The sequence below is a fragment of the Rhinolophus ferrumequinum genome, chromosome 19, assembly GCF_004115265.2.
Source record: "Rhinolophus ferrumequinum isolate MPI-CBG mRhiFer1 chromosome 19, mRhiFer1_v1.p, whole genome shotgun sequence".
Taxonomy (NCBI): domain Eukaryota; kingdom Metazoa; phylum Chordata; class Mammalia; order Chiroptera; family Rhinolophidae; genus Rhinolophus; species Rhinolophus ferrumequinum.
Window position 1 is genome coordinate 15289205 of NC_046302.1, and position 23655 is coordinate 15312859.

The window sequence follows — 23655 nt, forward strand, 5'->3', positions numbered from 1 at the left end:
ATCTGTAGTATCTGTTACAAGAATAAGTTGTAGTCCATGTTCAGTTGTGTGCTAGTTTTGTGATTATAAAGATTGTGCAAACATCTTTTTGCACCTGTGTGTGTTCTCTAGGGAACATTCTAGAGTTGGAACTGCAAACTCAGATTTTGTGTCTCTCATCTTCAGTGTTACCAGGTATTTCTAAGTTGTTCTTTGAAAGAGTTGCATCAATTTACCTTTCCACAAGCTATATATGAATTTCTCTATCTCCACATCTCCACCTAAACAATTTTTTGCCCATTAGAAGGAAATTAGATGATATTTTATTTTTTCTTCCCCAATTTTCAGTGAAGTTGAACATCTCCATTTGTCTATGAAATAATTAATGGATCAACATATACTTCACTGTAAATGAAAACATTAGAACTGATCAACAATGAAAACAGTAACCTATTAAAATAGGTAGGATTCAGTGAAAGTACCAGAGAAAGGTGTCCTTTTTGCTTTGGCTCTGGGCAAACAAAGATTCTTCCCTGAGAATTCTAGCTGTAGGTCTGTGCCTCACATGGATTCAAGTTTATGATATATACTACCCACATGGTCCAGAATGTCTGAAATGTGCTGAATGAGGAGGTGGGGATGGGGTGGTCTCCAAGAGAGTTTGTGATTTTGTTCTCCCCTTCTCCTTGCATTTGTTGTTGTTGTTTTCCAGCTTTCTTGAGATATAATTGCTATAACATTGTATAAGTTTAGAGTGTATAACATGCTGATTTAACACACTTGTATATTGCAAAAAAGTTGAAACCTTAGTATTAGCTAAACCTCCATCACATCACATAATTACCCTTTTTTTATTTTGTGGGGAGAAATCTTAAACAGTACATTTTAAATCCCGTTGCCCTTATCTTGGCCAAGAATCAAACACCAGATATCCAGATGTCCCCAGAAATAAAGCTTAATCTTTTCCGTCCAGCTGTCAATCAGCTCTAAATCCACTCCTCTATGTGCCATGGTGGTAGAGTAGGAGGTAAGTGAGGAGGAGACAGTTCCCAGAAGAGGAGTTTCTGGGTACACACAATAGGTGACCGCTGATTCCCTAAACTTAGGTGTATTCTTTGAGCTACTACACCCAGTCTTGACTTTTAAGAGGAATAGAATGCAAGGAACAGAAAAAGATTTCATATATGTATTCAGAAAAAATTCCTGTCATTCTCTTTTTCTGTGCCAACAAAAGATTAATAGCTTCAAAAGGCAGCATCTGCTTTTCCCTGTGTGTATATGCTATCTGTAAAGGTTGATGGTATTTGAGTCTATACAGAGAAACCTAAGGCTCACAGAAATTATAAAAGGAGGTTGTATTCTTGTGATGTCATGTTCACTAGCAGAAATCTCCTAGGCCCTGAGTCCCTGGCCTGTTTCTGTAACTCTCAGTTTGCTCTCTAGCTTCTGGAAATAGCTTGTTTACCTTCTTTCTGTCCTCAAAGACTATTTCTGCCGAGGCTTCTTTTTTCCCACCTCAGGCTCATTTTCAAACCGGAACAAAACTCTTAGAACACTGGTTATAGCCTTCTGTATCCTTCAAGGTATTACACAACTACTTTGGCTTTTCAGAGCTTTTAAAGTTAGCTAAAAAAGCAAGAAAACAAACCAGTGTGAACAAGAAGGAAGAGGTGTAGAATTTTGATTAGTTCCAAAGGAGACAAAGAACAGAACTGAAACCTGGGTTTCAACTACAGTACCAGAGTAGATCAATCAATAATGACACCTGTAGCAGTAGAAAGAGCATAATTATTATTAATGGAGTGTAATAATTGATTGTTGGAGATGACAATGACAACAATAGCCGCCATCTGTCATTTATTTAGTATGGGCCAGGCATGGTTCTGTTTTAATGCAGCATTTTATTCATTTTTCACAGCAATCTTGTGGATACAATTACAAGGTGAGAAAACGGGGTTTACTAAAGTTAAGGAACTTGCTGAACATCATTCAGAAATTTTGCCATAAATATGGCAGGGAGGGATGGTAGCACAAATTTCACACATTTGAGTTGATCTCGGGTTTTAAATGTATTGCAAAATGAGCTATACCTTTTGCAGAGGTTGGCAAACTATAGCCAGTGGGCAAAATATGGCCTGTTGACTGTTTTCGTAAGTAAAATTTTGTTGGTACACAGCCACACCCATTCATTTATATATTGTCTGTAGTTGCTTTCACACTACAGTGGTGGAGATGAGTAGTTTGAGACAGAGAACTTGTGGCCTGCAAAGACTAAAATAGTTACTATCTAGCCCTTACAGAAATAGATTGTCTTGTCCTGCTGTCCACTTCCTTTAGAACCTTTTGGAGAAACCCTGCTTTTATTTCTTCCTTTTCGTTCCTTCATGTTGGATTCCAATATCCAGCCCATAGTTGGAGGTTGATTATCCTTTCTAGATGATTCTCCATTTTTAGAATCTACATTCTCCTCAAGATCGTTCAAGTTTCGCAGTTGCCCTTTTTCCATCTGCTTGGTAAAGTCCCTAATACAGCCCTATACCTTTCCTCTAAGGCATCAAGAAGTTTATTTTTCTTTGCAGCCTGCCAACATGGGATTCTGTGTGACTCCAAAGCCTCTGAAGGAGAGTTCTTTAAAAATCTGAGGGTCCGTGTTATTTTTCTTTACTCAAATCATTTTATAGCTCTTCCTCTTTTTTTTTTTTCACGATGGGGATTACAGACATTAGTACTTAGGTCATAAAATTCTGCTTTTATCACTGTGTTTAATCTGTCTTGTTCAAGTTCAAATTTGGTATCTACAGAGCATCCCTGTTTAACGGTTTTGGCATGTTTAGACAATTCCCAAGAATAAAGTGAGGAGAATGATCCTACCAGGGAAGGGTGTCACTTTAGTTCTATGTAGCTTGACTCATAACTCCTGGAGGTCAAGAACCTTAACCAACTTATTCTTAGCTCTGGCCTCAGCATTTAGTAGCCTGGTTCACTAAGTTTTTGTTGAATGAATGGATGAATGAATGAATGAGTGAATGACTGTAAAGGAACCCCTCAAGTAATAAGATGACTGAGTAGATTCTTTGTCTATGGTTCCACCAATTTCCAAACTTCTTGTTTGACATCTCACCAGGTTCTGGGACAAATTATACCTCTAGGTAGAAAAAATATATGGAGCCTTGCTTCTAACCTCTGTGGCGTGGCTCCACCTCAGTTTTGCTACTGGTTCCACTTTAAAATTTTTAGGCCTCTATCTTGCAGCCAACAACCACCATAAACCCTATAATACCATATTTAAGAAAAGGTATATACCCATTTGTATTAGTTTCCCATTGCTGTTGTAGCAAATTACTACAAACTTGAACTCTTTTGCTGTGAAGCTCAGATATGTTTTCCTGTGGCTTGCACTATCAACAACAAAGATATTTTGTATGCCATATTGTGTAACATTTTGTAATAAATTTTTTATGTCATCAATGCCAATCTATAAATTATAGATTCTAATTTATCTATACTTAAATCTAGTTGATACCACTTAGTACGTGTTGAGTATTTTTTGATGAAATTCAATAGAATGGTAAATTTATTACCATATAACAAAGGTTTGAAATGAAAATGTCATTTATGTACAAAGCAGCTCAAAATGTTGTTAAACGCATAAAATAATCAAAATATCAACTTTTTTGGTGAATTTTTTACACATTTTGAAAAAAATCTTGAAATCAATTAACGCAGTGAAAGAGTTAAAACAATACAATTTATCATCTTATATTTTTGGAGTTCAGAGTCCAAAATAGATCTCAGTGGACTGAAATAAAGATGTCAGCAGTGATGTGTTTCTTCTGGAGGCTCTAGGGGAAAATCTGTTTCTTTCCTTTTCCAGCTTCTAGGGGTAATCTGTAGTCCTTGCTTGTGGCCTTCTTCCATCTTCAAAGCCAGAAGCCTAACATGTTTAAAAAATCTCTCTCTCTCTACCTCTCTCTCTGTATCTCTCCCCACCCCGCTTCATGCTTCATTTCTCCCTCTGGCTTAAGCTTCCTGACTACTCTTACAAAGACTCTTGTGACTACATTGGGCTCACCAGAATAATACAGGATTAGATCCTTAACTTAATCACCTCTGGAAAGTCCCTTTTATCATGGAAGGTAACATATTCACAGGTTCTGGTGATCTGAAAGAGGACATCTTTGGGTGCAGCGTTATTTGGCATACCACACTACCTTTTCCCTTTTATCTGAATTGGTTCTTGGTTCCCTACCTAATAACCTGGATCTCCCCAGAGAAAGGAATGTCCCAAAAGGAGACCTGACTGAATGTCTTTAGCTTGCTACAACACTCCCTGAGGCCTCTATCCCTGTTCTGGACCTTGCCTTTTGTCTACTACTAAAACTCCCTGATGCCTACTTGCCCCTCTGCCTGGACTATTACATGTTGCTACTGCTGAGATGTACATCAAGTCCATAGTGCACTGTTTAAGATACACTCCTAGCTCTCCCCACTCTTGACCCTAACAAGAGGATTGACAGTGGAGACAGTCAGGGAGCAATGACCCTGGGACAGAGCTGCTACAAAAATGCTTGGGTCAATCAAATTCGGAATGGAGATAACAGAAAACTGTAGAAATTTTCTATGATGCAGTCTGGGCCTCAACCGTCTTTCTGGTTTCCTATTTGGTGATATCTGGATAGCTTAATTGTTTCCAGCTTGGCTTTATCTCTGGACATTGAATTTCTGGTTTTCTCTTTACCTACAATGTAGTCTCTCCAGGATCTCAAATAAATTATGTTTCCTGAATGTATGTAATCATTACCAACCTGCCTTGGCCATGACTCCACTGACCTCCTCATCCAACTGCCTCACTCCAATCAAACATGGGTCCAGAAAGGAGCTAGAGAAATTGATACAGGATTCTTGGGACAAGTGACTTTATTAGTTATAATTCTCTTGTCTGCAAGTGTTAAAGATAGAAAACAAAAGTAAACAAAACAAAACTGAACAAAAATCTTTGCTACATTTCATTTTAAAGAAAATTATCAGAGAAACTTTTGCCAAGAAGAGTAACAAATGGAATTGCTCATTTTAATCACTAGGAGATAAATGGGGCTTTGGGGCTTTTTACAGCTGGAAAACAAAGTCTCAAAGATGGGAGCTTATCATGTGTTCTGCTGATTCCTTCACAAATTGATTCAAAGTTTGACCCATCATTAATTATTTTCTTGTTATCCGTTTGTTTGTTTGTTTACTTTATGTCATTATCTAAACATATTTCAAAATTCTTGGAACTAATTAAAATATAGAGGGTTTTGAGAAACTGAAGCTAATGACCCAAAGGCACACACCAGACTTACTGGAAGTGTGTTTATTAGGAGAAACTCATGGGATAGAAGTATATACTCTCCCACTGCTCATTCCATTCTAGGCAGTGCACAGGGATCTAGGAGGGCCAGATGTTAGACTTTGGGAGAGGACCTGACTCGGAGCTGGGTGACTGGAGAAGACCGGCTCCGCCAATGTGTGGCCAGGGTCCAAGTCTTATGGTCATAATCTCAGCAATTTGCCTAGACAGTTTGCCTTCAGCACTTGGCTGTAACAGATTTCTCTGGATTTCTGCAGGCAGCCAACTCCTTCTCTGGGATGTTCACTTTCAGGAAATCAAAGAGTCAACCGGAATAGGTTAACCTTTATCTGTCAGTTCACTCTCCTAATCACAAGGGCACATGGTGCAGCTGGAAATGTCAGGTATGGTTGTGGAGCTGGCCAGGCAGTGGCTAGCAAGGGAATGGAGTGGACAAGGCTGGCATCTACAGCTGTAGCCTGAGGTCAGGAAAATGGGAAACAGCAGAATTCTATGGGACAAGGCAAAGGTAATATTTTCAGCTCTGGTCTTTTGGCTCACCAACTGCTGGCCTGCAGGTTGGAGTCCACCTACAGTTGGATGGAAGGTGTGTTAAAATTCCCCAACTGCCAAGAGCATAACAGTACAGGAAATTTTAAAAAGTGTGAAAGAGATACGTAGAATGTAGGATATTTCATTGGTTGATTGGTGGATATTTGGACATCGCAATGGTAAGTTTCATCATCCCTGTGACACTTGAATTCTGCAGGGAATGGGTAGAAGATTGGACAAAGGGGGACGTTGCTGTTTTTCAATCCAAATGTGTTCCTTAACTACCAAACTCTGGAAAATTAGCTGTACTGAATGACCACTTTGCTACCTTGATATCATCCAACGAATATACAGTTTTGCAGTCTGGGTCCTCCTCATCCTCATCTGGATATTCCTTGTCTTCCACACCATGAAGTTAGTCTGTTTTTGCCCCCTCAGTGGTCATGCAGTACACTGCCATATCCTCTGATTAGTATTTTTTAAATAAAACGGGGCTGAAGACATCATCAATCTCATTGCATCTGACTTTTCATTTTGAAACTTGTAGACATGTAGTCTAGAAGAGATGGTTCATTGAGAACTTTCACAGGATAGTTCTATCAGTTCCTTTTGTTCCCCTTTGCTATAATTTTTTTTCTCGGGGGAGGCAGGTTGTTACTTTGGACACATGCTTTAGCCTTCCCACTGCTTGCTTCATGTAACCGGACATATAGTAATTCTGTGCCATCTTGAACTCACCATTCTATCTCAGAAAGAGAGCCAGGGAAATGGCCTTACTTGAATAAAATCATCTGCTATGTCTCCTGTAAGGGGTTTGTTGATATGAATTACTTTCTACTCTCCTGTGTTCCAGCTTATCTTCTCCCTTAGGTAAACCTGCCCTCCTCTTGGGCAACATTCTCCAAGCTTGTTAATAATTCAAGGTATTTTCCCAGATGATAGCCTCTTGCACCACCTCCTCCCTCTAAGTCTCCTGTTTGTGGTGGATCCTTGAACAGGAGATCCTCAGGAATTTTATTAAGAATGCTCATTTTTTCTTTCTGTCAGAGAAGTCCTGCCCATCCTAAGGTATTCTCTCTAAATACACTGGTAACAGACACAGAGGGTAAGCGATCAAGAGCAAGTGAAGAACCTTATTATTGACTGGTAGATGCATGTGCCAATTCAACCATGCATGTGATGTTCTATTTGGAAAATCTTGGAAGTAAGATGTAAGGCACTTTGGAGCATCCCCTCTTCATTCTCCTTTTATTTGAAATCCATTTTCAGTGAAGGAGATATTAGAAATGACTCTGGTTCTTTGGAAGAGGATTCTAGCTAATTGAAAGGCAAGTTAATTTACTTTTCCTTTTTTTGTTCTTAAATGAAATAGCTTTTAGTTTAGTTTCTTTCTTTCTTTTGTTTTCTTTTATTTTAGATTGAAACTGAACCTGGTGTCTAGGGATATAAAATGACTTTCCCAAGATCACATACCTCATTAGGAACCTACCTGAATTTAGAATCTGAGTCTCTGAACTGTGACCTACTTTGACTGGCAAGTAACCAAAATGGTGATTGCAGAATTGTACCCCAGACTTTGTTATAAAGTCCAGCATGGAAAGAGGGCTGAAGTGGAAATTAGACTGTTTTTTTTCTCATGCTGGTTCTGCAACTTAGGATCTATGCAAGCTTGGGTAAACCACTTCGCCATTCTAGATTTCAACTTTTCACTAGTAAAAAAATAAATAAATAAATAAATAAATAATATATATATGTATATCACTTGTATATATATGTATGTATATATGTATGTGTATGTATATATATGTATATATATGTGTGTATATATATATATATATATGTATATCACTTCCCTTATAAAGAAAATCCAAAAATATTTGTGAAGTGTTCCCGATTTTAAAGACATGTGTAAATGTAAGTTATTTGGTGGGGGTACCAGGACCCAAAAGATACTTCTATTGTCATAATTGGAGCTCCAGTCTAAATTTTATTAGAAAATATGAACTTAAGAAGATCTCAGAAACTTTACCCAAGGGCCTTGTAGTTGAGCTTAATTGTTGTTTCTTCTGAGATTTTTGTTTTTCTTTGTATAAATTTCCTAATAATGGCTTTCAAAAATGCAAATTATTCTCTAATGAATTGCCTCAGGTATTTCATCATGCATCTCAGGGAACATGGCAGGTCATTATCAAGCTGGAACTAATTTCTTCATGTTAATAAAACCCCAACACATGGTTTTACACATTTATATGTAGGAGAAGAGAAAGTTGATGGGACCTCAGGGCTCCTATGGCCTTTCGTGGGCATTCCCCCAAGTACCAAAGAAACACTATTTGTGAACATTTAAAAACACATGTGAGGTTATCTAACCATAAGCCTTATTAAATGGTGTAGATGAAATTCCTGTAAGAAATTCCATGAAACATTTAAAGTAGACCGCCTCTAAATAAAAAGCATAAATTTCTGCCACATACCTGATATGCTAAACCCTGTGTAGTTTTCCCCCAATCCCTGGAGATTTTGCTTAAAAGCTCCAGCCAGAGGCTGAGAATCAATATTAAGTCCCTCTAGGGCCTGTCTGCTCTTGAGCTACAGGTCACAGGAAGACAGCACTTTCCTCCCTGCAGGACAATTTTGTTTGCATTATAAGTATATGTTTTCTTGAGCCAAACACTTTTCTTTTTGGTAAAAGAAAAGCCACGGCAAGTGACTATGAAAGGGAAAGCCAAAACAAAAGGAAGTGACAGCAGTCATGCAGATTAAATTTCAAATATAATTTGGTCAAATTGCGTATCCAGAAGAATTGAATGCAAAAAGGGAGCAAATAAACCTGTGTTGTCTGTGTCCTAGGTCACAGACACCATATGATTTTCTGTTTCTGGGCTGTCAAGCACTGCAGAAAAAAACTATGTTTCTGGCTGCATCCACTACAATGCTTGCTACTTCACTTTGCGGTTCTTTACTTCATCTTATTTATCTCACATCACTTATGTTTCCTCACAAGTTGTTCCTCATATTTATCATTCACCTCAGGTCAACAATTCCATCCTGTCTCTTATTAATCTTAGCAGAAGACATAAAAAATTCAATTTTATTGAGAAGAGTAAGGCTACCTGATCTTCTTTTCTCTCAGCTTCAAAACTTTTATACCCCCTCAGCTTCCCGACTAAGACTATTTTGGTTGGTGGTTTTCCTTCTTTTAAATCCATTTTCCTTTTCAAGTTTAGTTCTGCTATCTGTGCTAGCTCATATCTATTTTTTTCCACCTCATCTAATTTTTTTTCATAATTTCCTCTCCTGTTTGCATATATGATAGTTTCCTATGAGCTAGATTTTTCTCTCTTTTTAAAAATAAAACCATAATAAAACATATCGCTTTAAAAATGTATTGGCTGTTGTAGATCATTCACTTCAAAACTTCAAAAACTGTAATCCACACATATATTAAATAACAAAAATTCAACTGAATACATTTTAAGATCTAATTGACTTTATTCAACAGTTAAGGAATTGGGCAGCATCATGTCTAGCAAGTAGAAAGAAGCTCCAAGGAGCTATACAAAATGGAAGGCTTTTATAGGCAGAAATGGGGCAGGACAAGGAAATTATTAGCAAAAGAAAAGAAAGGATTGTGTCAGGCAAGGTCACCTTTCTCTGAGAGAAGGGCAGGTCTATCTTGCAGATTACTGCACTGGTAAAGATCAGGAAATTCCTAATCGACTGATTCAAGGTCTCATTCCTGGAAGAAGTTGAAACTGCAATTAAGTCTTAGTTTGCTGACTTGGGGCTTAACACAAATGACTCCATTTTGAGCCTGTGTTTTTTGTTTGTTTGTTTTTCTCAACACATTCTATTTATTATCCCTCACCCTTCACCCTAGCTTCAGACGTGTTAGGCCATATTTAGGCCAGGAAGAATCTTCTTATCTTAAAAGCCATCTTGTCTTGCTTTGTACCTTGTACCTGCTGGCTTGTGTTTGCCTTAGGCCTAGAGAAGCTGCCTGGAAAGTAGAAACCATTTTATCCTGTCTTGCTTTGTACTTTATTTGTCTCCTAGGGGCTATGATCAGCGGGCCTGGGTGTCAGGACAGAGGCCTGGGGGACAGGGTATGGGGGGGGGGAATGAGGGGGATGCTTGGTCATGCCTGGAAACCCTTGGTTGCTAGAGTCAATGCAACGAAAACCCCCTGAAGCATTGAAGGGGGAACAGCCTCGTTTACCCTCTCCTATAAAACTCCATACCCCTTTTTGCTTGGGGAGGTTAGGGTCTTTTCTTGCCTGGCCTTCTGCAGCTCAAACGTGCCAAATACATTCTAAATAGACCAATTTTGGTCTCCCACGACTCATTCCTCCAAACTTGTATTTCAGACTGAAAGTGCTAAACAACATGCAAAAGGAAAACTACAATTGAAATTGTACTTTTGCAAAATTGATCTCTTCTCTTTTAACACCTCCCTTGATTTCTGCTCGTCAGTCTCCATTTTCCATGCTGTTGCCTGCGTTAGCTGCAGTTTAAATCTCCGAAATTCAACTTCTCTTCATTTTCCCCTTTGAAAGCATATTCCCTTTTGCTTTCACAGGTCCTTGTCGGGTTATCTATTTCATAATCATGGTGCTGGTCTCAGAACCTACAGCTGGTTTGATGAGTATTGCCAGAAATTCTGGTCTCGACCTCTTCCCAAAGCACAGTTCATACAAATTCTTTACTCAACAGTTAGCAATGATGTATTCGTGAAATATAATGCCTTTATTTTTTCTCTATTCATCTTTCTTGTCTTCTCTGCATTATTAGATACTATTGACTACCTGCTTTTTAACTTTTGCCTTCTCTCAAACTCCATGACTCTGATACTTCTAGTTTACTGAGTTCTTCATCATTGATTTGACCTCTGCCTTTCCAACCTCCCCCAAAGCTTTCCAACAACTTCCTTTTTCCATCTTGCCACATGTTTTTACTAGAAGTTAACATTTATCTGATTAGCTGCAACTATCATTTCAATGAATTCAGGCCTTTGATAGTTCTTTTTATATTTTCTCATTTTCAGCATGTAATCTATGTTGTACATCCTCTTCAATCAGTTTCTTATACCTCACCCCCCATCTATTCTTGTTACTCAATTCTAGTTCAGGACTCTCCTTAACTCCTTCTTATAGTGTTGCAATAACTTCCTATAGGGTCACTTTAATTCTAATTGCTCTTCTCTTCACTTGATCGTTACCCTGATGACAAGTTAACTTCCCTAGATCACCATTTTGATTCCAGACTCTTTTCTTTAAAAAGCAAACAATTCACTGTTTTACACCAAACTCTTTAAACTTCCATTCAAAAATTCATACACTGTAATAACTATCTACTTTACTGTTTATTTTATAATTCATCAGCCAGTGGCCCTGCTCACTTGTTTCTTCACACTATGTTGTTTCCCACAATGGTACCAAAACTAAACAGTTCCCCCTCATTTCTTGCTTTTGATACCATTTTTAGGTACCTTGACTAATAGTAGTGGCTTTCCCCTTTGAAGTTCTATAGTTCTTTGAATTATTAAGTAGTCATTTATTATAATGTATCTTGAATTATAACCTTTATGCACATATGAGTATTAAATGTTTTATTTCTCCCAATCTCCCACAATTTCTATCAAACTAACTTGGAAATTATAGGAAATAATAAATATTTCTTAAGTGAATAATAACTCTTTATTTGTGAATTTTTTGGTCATATCTTCTCCGGAGGTCAGATGCAGAAGAGAGAAAACATACAAGCTTTGTTATTTATTTTTAAAATCTCCATTCCTGTGAATTAGCATTAATTTATACTAGTTACTACACTTGCTGTGTATTTGGTTGCAATTAAGGACAACAATTAATACTTGAAATGCCAACATATCTCTAACACCACTTACGTTTTCCCAGGTAGTTCTATTCAAACATTTGTTTCCACCTGGTTTCTTATTGAAATGCCTTCCTCTTTCTCTTCTTCCCTCTCTCCCTCTCTCCCTTCCTCTTTTCTTTGTCTACAAAGTTCGAGTTGGGGAGGAGCTTCCCTCCTTGCAGTAGGTGTAAATATAACTCATTTGCAATCTGGAAAATACTCTGGACATGCTTTGGCTTCATTTTGATTATGAACTCAGAACTTTGCTCTCGGTTTACACACTATGTCCTTTGGTTCTGGTAATAAATGGTGTTGTATTGTCTTGAAAAGAGCACCCAAAATATTTTATAATCAAGCCTTGGTTTGTCTGGAGAGTTTTTGTTATTGTCACATTTTTTCAATATAAGCTTAAGAAGCAAAATAAACTTAAACTTTCTTGTTCAAAAGTTCAAGTGCTACAAGTTCAATAATTGTGACTACATTGGGAATATGTTGAGCTATTTAAGAGTTTCTGTTTTTGAACTTTCCTTTTTGAACTTTATTAGTACGTGCCGTTCTACAATTTGGTGTTTTGTATGGAATTCAGAACTAGTCTTGGGGAATTAGCATTCATAGACATAGAAGTTATTTTGGGGTAATCATGTCTATAATCCTCATACAGTCTCCTACACAGGCAGTACTCCAGTGTGACTTGGTTACTGAGAGTCCCTTTCTGTTTTGTATTGCTGTGATTACATGTCTATATGTATACAATAGCAGTTTATAACATGTTGTTAGAAAGTTTCTGTATGCCCATGAAAGCAAGCAGGTACTTGAGAGGGAATAAGACATTGTACCTGGATATGGAAAATTGCATTTTAGTGTCTTTATTAACTTCTGCTTGTTGTTGTTGTCGTTCTTCTTCTAAAATAAAATACCTTGTTTCCAACTTTGTTTCAAAAGGTTGTTTCTTTTGCCCTGAGGGGAATTTTCAAGACTAAACCATTCTGCCTATTGGATAGAAAGATTGATAGTGAAGCATGCGAAATAATGATGCATCCGGAAATCTTACCATGTTTTTGTAAGTCATATTATTTCACTTTATGACTATTTTCTTTAATTAAAAAATCCTGCTCATTATAGGAAATGTTGAAAGAATATATATATATATATATATATATATATATATATATATATACACACATATATAGAAATACATGAAATAATAAAATTACTCATTGTTTACAATCTTAATGCCCGTAAGTAACCGTAGCATAATCAATCATTATTAGTATTTTGAAGATATGTATCTCTATATCTGTATCTGTATCTGTATCTATATCTATCTATATCAACTATATCTATCTATCTATCTATCTATCTATCTATCTATCTATCTATCTATCTATCATGTTCTCAAACTTTCCCAAGTTCTCCCCGGACAAGAGATACAAATAAGGTCATATTATTAGTTATGCTTAATAGTTGTGGCAGCTCTCCTTCCTATACAGTTGCAGGGATCAAGCTCTCTACCCAGCAGGTCTTCCCCTTCTCACATTCTGGGGAGCTTCTACAGAAGATTTCCTGTGCTCTGAGAGTGAGAGCAATTTACTACTCTCACTGCTCTGGATTACTGGTAGGAGACTTTGGGGCCATGCCACATGTCACTGTGCCCAACAGCTACAAATTTTGGAGTTTCCATAATTCTGGAGGGGTCTCACAGCAGAGTTCTTTGGGTTGTAATATGTTACACAGGAGAGTTAACTTACTTTATTACTGGATAGGGAGGCCAGAATTGTTAAATGGCCTTTTATTCCTCATCACAGTGGGGCCAGCAGGTTGCTCCATTGGGAACAGATTCAATGAACATCTATCACTCAGTATTCAAAATCTCTTCAGTCTGGTTTTCAGCCTTCTTGTCTATATCTGATTTTTACTGATTTCATCTGAAAACTATTTGATATACTGCCTTAGTGGCCATAACCTTTATTCCCTGACATTTAGTTGCTTAGATGTGCCTCTGTTTGCACAGGCTAGACACTAATCGCTTTGACTAAATATTATGAATTCCTACATGAATAAACTTCTATTGTGAAGGAAGTATAAGAAAATGGCGATAAACAAAGACATGAAGCAATGCTGGCTGAATGATAAAGTTAACAAAATTATATGTATGTAGCAGCTAGATAGAACTTTCTGTGCTTAATTGCCACAATCTTTTATAAATAGGATATATACATGTTGGTTGGATCATAGTACTTGAGCAGGAGTCAAGATTTATTGGATAATTAGGATGCTGTTGGTGAGACCACTGCCAAATTAGAGGGAAATCTGTGCTGTGCTGAAGGATTCTATCATCTGCTGGATCCTGATTTTGTTCTCATTGAAAATAAAGACACTGGTCAAATTTGTATATGTTATGAACTTTGATGATTGGTTGATACATACTGAAAAGGAGGGTGTCAATAATCAAATAAATAAGCATAAGTAATTGTCAAAGTCTAATAGGATAACACTGAATAAAAATGAATTTTCTAGCATATGCTTCAAAGTGCAATTTCACAGGTACAAGTCAGAAGAAGTATGGGTTATCAACAGGGCTTATAGAGAAAGCCTGGGTTTTAGTTAGCTCAGATATTTGTGGGGAGTAAAATGCTGCACCAACAGTTATGAAAATCTCAGGTGTCATCAATGAAAGTGTTTTCAAATCAAAGGAAATTACAACCAAGTTTGTGCTGGACAGATCATACCTAGAATATTATATTCTGATCTGGACACTACACTGCAAGTGAGATGAAGAAAAACCAGAGACTAGGATGATGAAGTAGCTCAAAAACCGAGAAATATTAGAGAAACAGTAAATGTATGACTCTGAGCCTGCAATAATTAAGGAAAAAAAATAGTGAAGACATTATAGCTGTCTTCAGACATCAATACATGCTATGCTTGTTCTGTGTCATTCCTGAGAGAACAGTGAGAGAGAGAGAACTAACATGTTTAGTACCTACCATGTGCCTAACCTGATTTGCTTGTTTCATGTGTATGCATATAATTTCATTAAAATTTCACAGCAACTTGACTACAGAACTTTATCTTAAAATTGAGTATTCTGAGATACCAAGAACTTTAAAGGTAATATGTATGCGTATTTAGGGAATATAGAGTTAGAGCTGTAGATTTGAATTCTGTGGCAGACACTTGTGATGCTCTGGGGAAACAATTTCTCCCCGTCCTCAGTCTATGTGATTTGGGAGGCTCTGGATTTTCTTCCTGAATCCAAGGGCAGGCATGTTTCCTGTCCTGCTCAATCAAAACATAAGGTCTCTGATTCTCAATGACTCAGTCCGTATGTGGGACCATGTCATGCAGGGTGTCATGCGGGGTCGCTGGTCCTGTTCCCCACATAAGAATGGAGGATATGTTGAGGCCAAAAAGGAACACCCACGGAGCCATAGATAGGGGAGTCACACCACTATATTCTCGCTGGTGGCTGGGTTGGAGACACAGGAAGTAGGAGCCACACTATCTGCAACCTGCCGTCCACTTCTCTCTGCCAACCAACCTCACTTGCTAGCTGCAATCCGCTGTGCTAACTGCAATCCGTTCTTGCTAGCTCAGCCACCATCTTCTTGCTAGTCCCCATTTTCTGCTAGCGTAGCCACAGCAGTTATATTAGTGGCCAATGGCTCATTGGTTACAGCTGACGGCCAAGTAGCCACAGCTGATGGCCATCCAATCACAGTTGATGGCCATTTACTATCTGAGCCAGCACATTTCCACGTGAGGCCGAAAGCCTGGAAACTGTACTCCTGGCTCTGTCCCCACACTCCACCCCTATGGGGTCTCGCCTCACAATCTACTTGACAAGCGTCTTCCGCGAGGGGCCCTGTGAGAGGAGCCTGGAGGTGAATGCAATATCCTGGACACTGCTACTCTCTCTGGGCACAGCCAGACATCTTGGACAGCCAGGGCCTCTCAGGGCACTGTCACTCTCTCTGGACACAACCAGGGCCTCTCAGGGTACCGCCAGTCTTTCTAGGCACAGCCAATCTTCCTGGGCACAGCCAGGGTTTCTCACATATTCTCGATGGCGGCCGGTAGAAACACAGGAAGCAAACATGCACTGGTTCCACTAAATGGTGGTACGTTCCCAAGCAAACAGTCAAGAGGTCCATTAAATTACGGATGTGAGGATGGTTCCATTATTATCTTAATTTTGTGAGGGGAAAAGCAGGGTTATGGACAATATCAAGTTCACATTGCTATTCTCAGCACAGCCAGGACTCACACCCAGCTTTGTTACATTTCTTAGATATCATTGAATACCATCTTTGTTTTCATTTGAATTTTACAAATGAAAATAAAACAAAGTACACAATTATCCTGCAGCTTTTTACCTCATCAAATCTGACCTTAATATAGAATTTCAGGTTTGGGGGAGATAGATTAATATACTAACAAATTCAAATGGGGATAAAAAGTTAACTAGCTCTTCAGAGAAGGCTTACATTAGCTTTCAGAGGCCATTAAGTCAACATTTTACTTTTCAATTTTACAGTCCTTCTTGTCTCTGCTGCTGAAAAAGCCAAACAAACTTATTTATTGTTTCTTTGCATTGCCTCTTGCAATGGTATACATAATGATTGCTTTTTAAATTATGATTTGTTAGCAATTGTCTGAATGCCTGAGGACTAACAACAGGTGTTCAACCATTGCAGTTTGCTTGGGAGTGGTGAGAAAAGGGTGCTAATTGTTCAGAGATCAAAAGGATTTTGGAGCTTCTTTTCTAAGTTATACATTTTCTGCTATGAGATTTCCACACTGGAAAGAAAAATTTGTGTAAAATCCAGGTGAAGAAAGCTCAAGACCCTATGATCTTATGCAAAACCATGTCTCTTTGGATCAAGCTGTAACTCCTGTTTAATGGTTGTGAACCTTCCACTACTAGGTAAATGTAAATGTACCAGAGGTCATAATATAATAAAGGAGAAATACTATTGACTCTTTTTCCCATATGACACTAAAGTCTAAATACCATACTTTAATAGCTTGTAATTTGTTACATTTTACCAAGTCTGGGCTCTGATAGCATATGAACCTTAAAGATAGGTGATATCTAAATATATGATTTTATTATTTATATAGCTCTAGAAAAATAGAAATATATCATGCACAGATAATTGATTTAGAAGTGAAACATGCTATAGATAGCCTAGTTCATTTAATCATTTCAGTTATGTTTCCTTCCCTCCAGCCCTTGCCAAATCCAGCGCATAGGGAAGCATTGTCAATTGTATTTGAAGTATGATTACTTTTTCTAAACCCCTATTGCCCTATTTCTAACACCCAACAGCTCTTGCCTAGGCTGCTATGATAGTCTTCAAATTACTTTTCTGTCTTCTCCAATGGACTTCCTATGTTTAGTTCTCCATATAGTAGCCAGAGTGATGTTTTTTAAAAAACAAATAAATGAGGTTATACCAAAGCCCTGTTTAAAGTCCTTTTTGGCTCCTTATGGCACTTGTGATAAAATTATATCTTTTTTACTCTGTCTCCTGGGTCTTATGTGGTCTTGGCTCTTCCTGACTATCTCATCCTACATCATGCTTCTCTTCTCCTTGCTCAGCATGTTCCAGCTATAATAGCTGGAACATGTCTGCTTCTCAAACAGACCAAATTCATCAATGCCTTAGGTCATTTCCATATGATGCTTACTTTTCCTGGGATGCTCTTTTCTTACATATTTTCATGGCTGGCTCTTTGTCATTTAGATTATAAATTTTATAGCATCTCATGAGTGACAACTTTCTTGACTGCTCAGCTAAAATTGCCAATTCCATTTGCAGAACCCTGTTTAGTTTTTCAGCAATCATCACTTCATGTGTTTTCTCACTTATTTGTGTATTATTTGTCTTCCATCACTAGAATGCAAGTTCCCCAACAACCTAGAAGAATGTCTGAAGTATGAGGCTCTCAACATGTTTCATATGTAAATGAGTTTAACTATATTTCAGTTAGGAGAAAAATACTTGAAAATTCTACAAATATACATACAATGTTAATATTGTATATTATTTCCATGATGTATAATAGTATAAGTGTAGTAAAAGAGGTCAAAAAGGATTTTAATAAAATGCTATCCTTAGTTTTAAGGTAGGATATTTTTTCTTTTTTATTATTTTACCTTCAAATTTTCAATATTTATTTCACTACCATGTTTCCATGAAAATAAGACCTAGCCGGACAATCAGCTCTAATGTGTCTTTTAGAGCAAAAATTAATATAAGACTGGGTCTTATTTTACTATTTTACTTATAGCTTTTATAATATAATATAATATAATATATTATAATATAATATAATACCTGGTCTTATATTAATTTGTTCTAGAAGACGCATTAGAACTGATTGTCTGGTTAGATCTTATTTTTGGGGAAAGATGGTATTATAATGAGAAAAAAACTTTATAAAGAAACCAAAAAACTTTACAAACTATTAACAGTGGCTTCCTTTAAATGGATTATTGTTGAATTATTTCCTCCTCTTCAATTTTTGCTATGATTTTCAAATTTCCAACATGGTTCAATTTTATAATCAATCAGTAACTAAAGTTTTATTAAAAAACTAATGATATCCAGTTCTTATAAGGAAAAGACATCTTAATATCAATGAATGTGAATATGTTACATAATTAGGAGTTGTCTAAGAGTACTAGTACTTATTGACATACATAGGGCTGCATTAAAAAGAGCTGTAAATTGACGACATGATTCTTTATATAGAAAACCCTAAACACTCCACCAAAAAATGATTAGAAACAATAAACAAATACAGTAAAGTTACTGGATAGAAAAATCAATGTACAAAATCCATTGCATTCCTACATACTAACAATGAAATTTCAGTATAGAAATGACAAACCAAAAACAAAAAACAATTCCTTTTTCAATTGCAACAAAATAATAAAATACCTAGGAATAAAAATAACAAAGGATGTGAAGGACCTATACACTGAAAACTATATAAGACATTCTTAAAAGAAATTGAAGAAGACACAAACCAATGGAAAGACATTCCATGTTAATGGATTGGAAGAATCAACATTGTTAAAATGGCCACATTACCCAAGCAATATACAGATTTAATGTAATTCCCACCAAAATACCAGTGGCATTTTTTCAAGAAATGGAACAAAAAATCATCAGATTTGTGTGGCATCACAAAATATCCTGCCTGAATAACCAAAGCAATCCTAAGAAAAAAGAACAAGGCTGGAGATATCACACTCCCTGACTTCAGTTTGTACTACAAAGTGACAATAATCAAAACAGCACAGTATTGGCAGAAGAACACAGACACAGACCAATGGAATAGAATTTAAAACCCAGAAATAAACCCACATATAGATGGGCAGATAATTTTTGGCAAAGGAGTTAAAAACATACAATGGAGAAAAGAAAGCCTCTTTAATAAACAGAGCTGGGAAAATTGGAAAGCCTCATGGAAAAAAAATGAAACTAGACTGTTATATGTCACTATACACCAAAATTAACTCAAAATGTATCAAAGACCTAAACATAAGACCTGACACAATAAACTGCATAGAAAAAAGCCTAGGTAGTAAACTTATGGACCTTGGGTTCAAAGAGGATTTTATGAATGTGACCTCAAAGGCAAGGGAAGTAAAAGCTAAAATAAATGAATGGGACTTTATCAAACTAAAAAGCTTCTGCACAGCAAAAGAAACTATCAACAAAACAAAGAGGCAACCAATCCAATGGGAGAAGATATTTGCAAACAACGCCTCCAATAAGGGGCTAATATCCTAAATATATAAAGAACTCATACAACTCAACAACAGAAAAACAAACACTCCAATTAAAAAATGGGCAGAGAACCTGAACAGACATTTCTCCCAAGAAGACTTACAAATGGCCGACAGATATATGAAAAAATGCTCAACTTCACTAGCTATTAGGGAAACACAAATCAAAATCTCAATGAGAAATCATCTCACACCTGTTAGAATGGCTATCATCAACAAGACAAATAATAACAAGTGTTGTAGAGAACGTGGAGGAAAAGTAACCCTCATACACTGTTGGTGGGAATGTAAATTGGTATAGCCACTATGAAAAACAGTATGGAGGTTCCTCAAAAAAATTAAGAATAAAATCACCATATGACCCAGCAATCCCCCTCCAAAGTTCTGAAAACATTTATCCATAAAGATGTACTCTGATGTTCATTGCAGCATTGTTTATGGTGGTCAAGATATAGGAACAACCAAAGTGTCCTTTGTAGATAATTGGATAAAGATGTGGTATATATACACAATGGAATACTACTCTGCCATACGAAAAGATGAAATATGGCCATCTGCGACAGTATGGATGGATCGTGAGAATATTATGCTAAGAGAAATAAATCAGACAGAAAAATCGAGAACCATACGACTTCACTTATATGTGAGATATAAAACTGAAAGCAACAAAGGAACAAGACAAACAAACAAAAACTCAAAGACACAGACAACAGTTTAGTGGTTATCAGAGGGTAAGTGGGGGAAGGGGGGTGATAGAAGATAGTAAAGGGGGTCAAATATATGGTGATGGAAGGAGAACTGACTCTAGGTCGTAAGCACACAATGTTATACATAGATGACGTATTATAAAATTGTGTACTTGAAACCTATATAATTATACTAACCAATGTCACCCCCAATAAATTTAATTTAAAAAAAAAAAGAAAAGGAAATGACAAAAAAGAGCTGCAAACTCCTTGACGTGCCTGCCTATATGGTTGGGTCTGCTTTACTTCTCCTTGCACCTGTGACCTTTCTGATGATGAAGTATGACAGAAGTGTCACTATGCCAGTTTTGAGTCAGCCTATAACAGGAATGCAGTCTGTTCCTTGTTCTCTTCAGCCCACAGAGGACATAGTATTATGAGGAATTCTCAGTAAGTGACCTGTGGCAGCTATATGGAGAAAAAGGAAGATGCCCATCTAGCCCCCAGTGATTGGAGTCATTTAAGTCATCCTAGTGAGTCCCCAGAAATTATGAAACAGCGAAAAAAACTGAATGAATTTATGAATTATAAAATCAAGTGATTAATAATAAATTGTAAGTTAAATTACCAAGTTTTGCAGTGGTCTGTTATGTAGCATTAGATAAAAAGGTTAAAATCTAGTCATGAAAAATGATAGAGCTACCATAAAACCCCAACCAATCTAAATATATATAACAAAACAAGTCGAAGAAGTCCAAGAAAAGAGAAAAATGATTTAAAAAAAAAAAGGGGGGAAGCATTGACAAGTTTCATTCAAAGTCATGTGAAAAATTAACTTACAGAAGTTTTAAGAGTTATCTAAGAAACAGTGTTAGGAATGTGATCAAGAGGATCATCTTAACTTTATTGATATCTCAATATAAACAAGGAGGAATTTTAAATATTTTTTTTTGAGAATTCTGGTTAATTGGACCATGTTTTTTGCCTGTGCATAGCCCTTCCTTTCCCATCAGGAATCTCCCAGAAAATATTTAAAACTGAAAAAATGTTTTAAGTTATTTCTGAATTAGCTAGAAAGGGCATATGTTGCATTTGTCTTCTCTAAAGAAAATCAATATTATTTCATGTTTTTTAGTAAAATAATTTAACAAAATCTAACATCAATTGTGATTAAAAACCATCAGGAAATTAGGAATAGAAGGAAAGTTTCTCAACTTGATAAGAAACTTTTATGAAGACCCACAACAAATTTCTTCTCCCCAAAATCAGAAAGATTTTTTTTTTTTAATTTCTTTCACCACTTTTATCTAACATTTTGTTGGAGGTTCTAGCTAATGCAAACAATAAAAAGAAACAAAAAAAGGAAAGAAAGAAAGAGGGAAAGAAAGAAAGAGAGAAAGAAAGAAAGAAAAAGAAAGAAAGAAAGGAAGGAAGGAAGAAAGAAAGAAAGAAAAGGAATTCAGATTAGAAAGGAAGAGCTAAAACTTTTTATTCACACGTAACATGATCATGTATGTAGAAAATCCAATGGAATATACAAAAAAAGAAAAAAGCCCAATAATAATTGAGTTTAGCAAAGTCAGGATAAAAGATCCTTATAAAAATATTTAATTGTATTTTTATATACAATCAACAAACAATAACATATCAAAATAAAATATGATTTTACCAATAAAAATGTGTAATACCTATATCTGCAAACTGCAAACCATTGCTAAAAGAATCTGAAGACCTAGATAAAAGGAGAGATATAAGATCTTCCTGGTTAAAAAAAAACTCAACATTTTGAAAATGTCAAGGGAAGCTGGTTGGCTCAGTTGGTTAGAGTGTGGTGCTCTTACAACAAAGTTGCTAGTTCAATCCCCACATGGATCACTGTGAGCTGGGCCCTCCACAACTAGGTTGAAACAGCTATCGGTATTTGACTTGGAGCTGATGGGTCCTGGAGAAACACACTTAAAAATAAATAAAAAGTTAAAAAAAAAAATGTCAGTTACCACCCAGATCACCCAATTGATCTAAAGAATCAATGAAATCACATTCAAAATATGGGAAGCTTTTTGTTTCTTAGTAGAAATTAACTGTACTAAAACTCAGATGGAAATAAAAAAGGACCTAGAATAACCCAAATAATTTTGAAAAAAGAATGAAGTTTGAAGACTACTTGATTCCAAGACTTTTTCAAATGCTATAGTGATCAAAGCCATAAGAGTGATGTCAGTATCATGGTGACATAAGACATCCATTTTTTAATAGTAAAAGCCATAAATAAAAAGCCCACAGCTAACATCACACTTAATGGTGAAGGACTGAAAGCTTTTTCCCTAAGATCAGAAACAAGAAAAAAATGTCCACTTTTACCACTTCTGTTCTACATATTATTGGAAGTCCTAGCCAGAATAATCAGGCAAGAAAAAGAAATAAAAAACATCCAAATTGAAAAGAAAGAAGTAAAATTTTCTCTGTGCACAAAAGACATAAACCTATGTATAGAAAACCCTAAAGATTCCACAAAAAAAATTCCTTAAAATTAATAAATTAAGCAACATTGCAAGATACAAATCAATACTCAAAAATCAGTTGTGTTTCTATGCAATAACAATGAAAAATTCAACAAAAGAAAATTAAAAAAAACCAAAGCTATTATATATATGAATGTTCATAGCAGTTTTATTTTTAATAGCCAAAGACCAGAAACAATTGAAATGCCCACTCCAAAAAAAAAAAAAAACCACTAAAAAAAAAAAAAAAAAAAAAAAAAAAAACTTTTTAAAAATAGAAGATCAATCTAATGGTAAATAATCTCATTCATGATTTTGTGACTATTTTGTAGATGCTCTCATTGATAATTTTTTGAAGCATGGTAAAGAAATTTATTCAAAACTCAATTTCTTACTTTTATTTGGATAAATTTCTTACTCTATTTTGGATCCCAAGACAAATAGCACAGCTTCAGGTTTTCCTTCCTAATTACACTGCTAGATGTTGGATTTGTGTTTTTTCTCCCTATAACAATATAATAAATTTATTCTCCTTAATAACATAAAATGATTTCATTTTAAAGTACTATCACCTATTTATATAATTCAGTGTTAAAGGCTTGTTTTAAACATAACTTTATAGTTTTCTATCTTAAAATTTAATACACTTTTATAGAAACAGCCATACATTTTAGAGTGCTGATACATCATAGCTAGCATACATGGTGTAGGGGGATTGCTCTTGCTCACACTGTTCTCATTACTGTACATGCTTAGTGTTTTCTGTTAAGACTATTAGATATATTGTAAACAATGAGATTTTGATTAAATCATTTATTTTTAATCAGTTTCTTCTGTTCTTTGCCCTAGCAAAACAGACCATCTTTTTGTCTCTTTTATTCTCGTTTCTCCCCTTCCTTTTCTAGATAGACTGAATGATACAGAGACTTGTAGAAT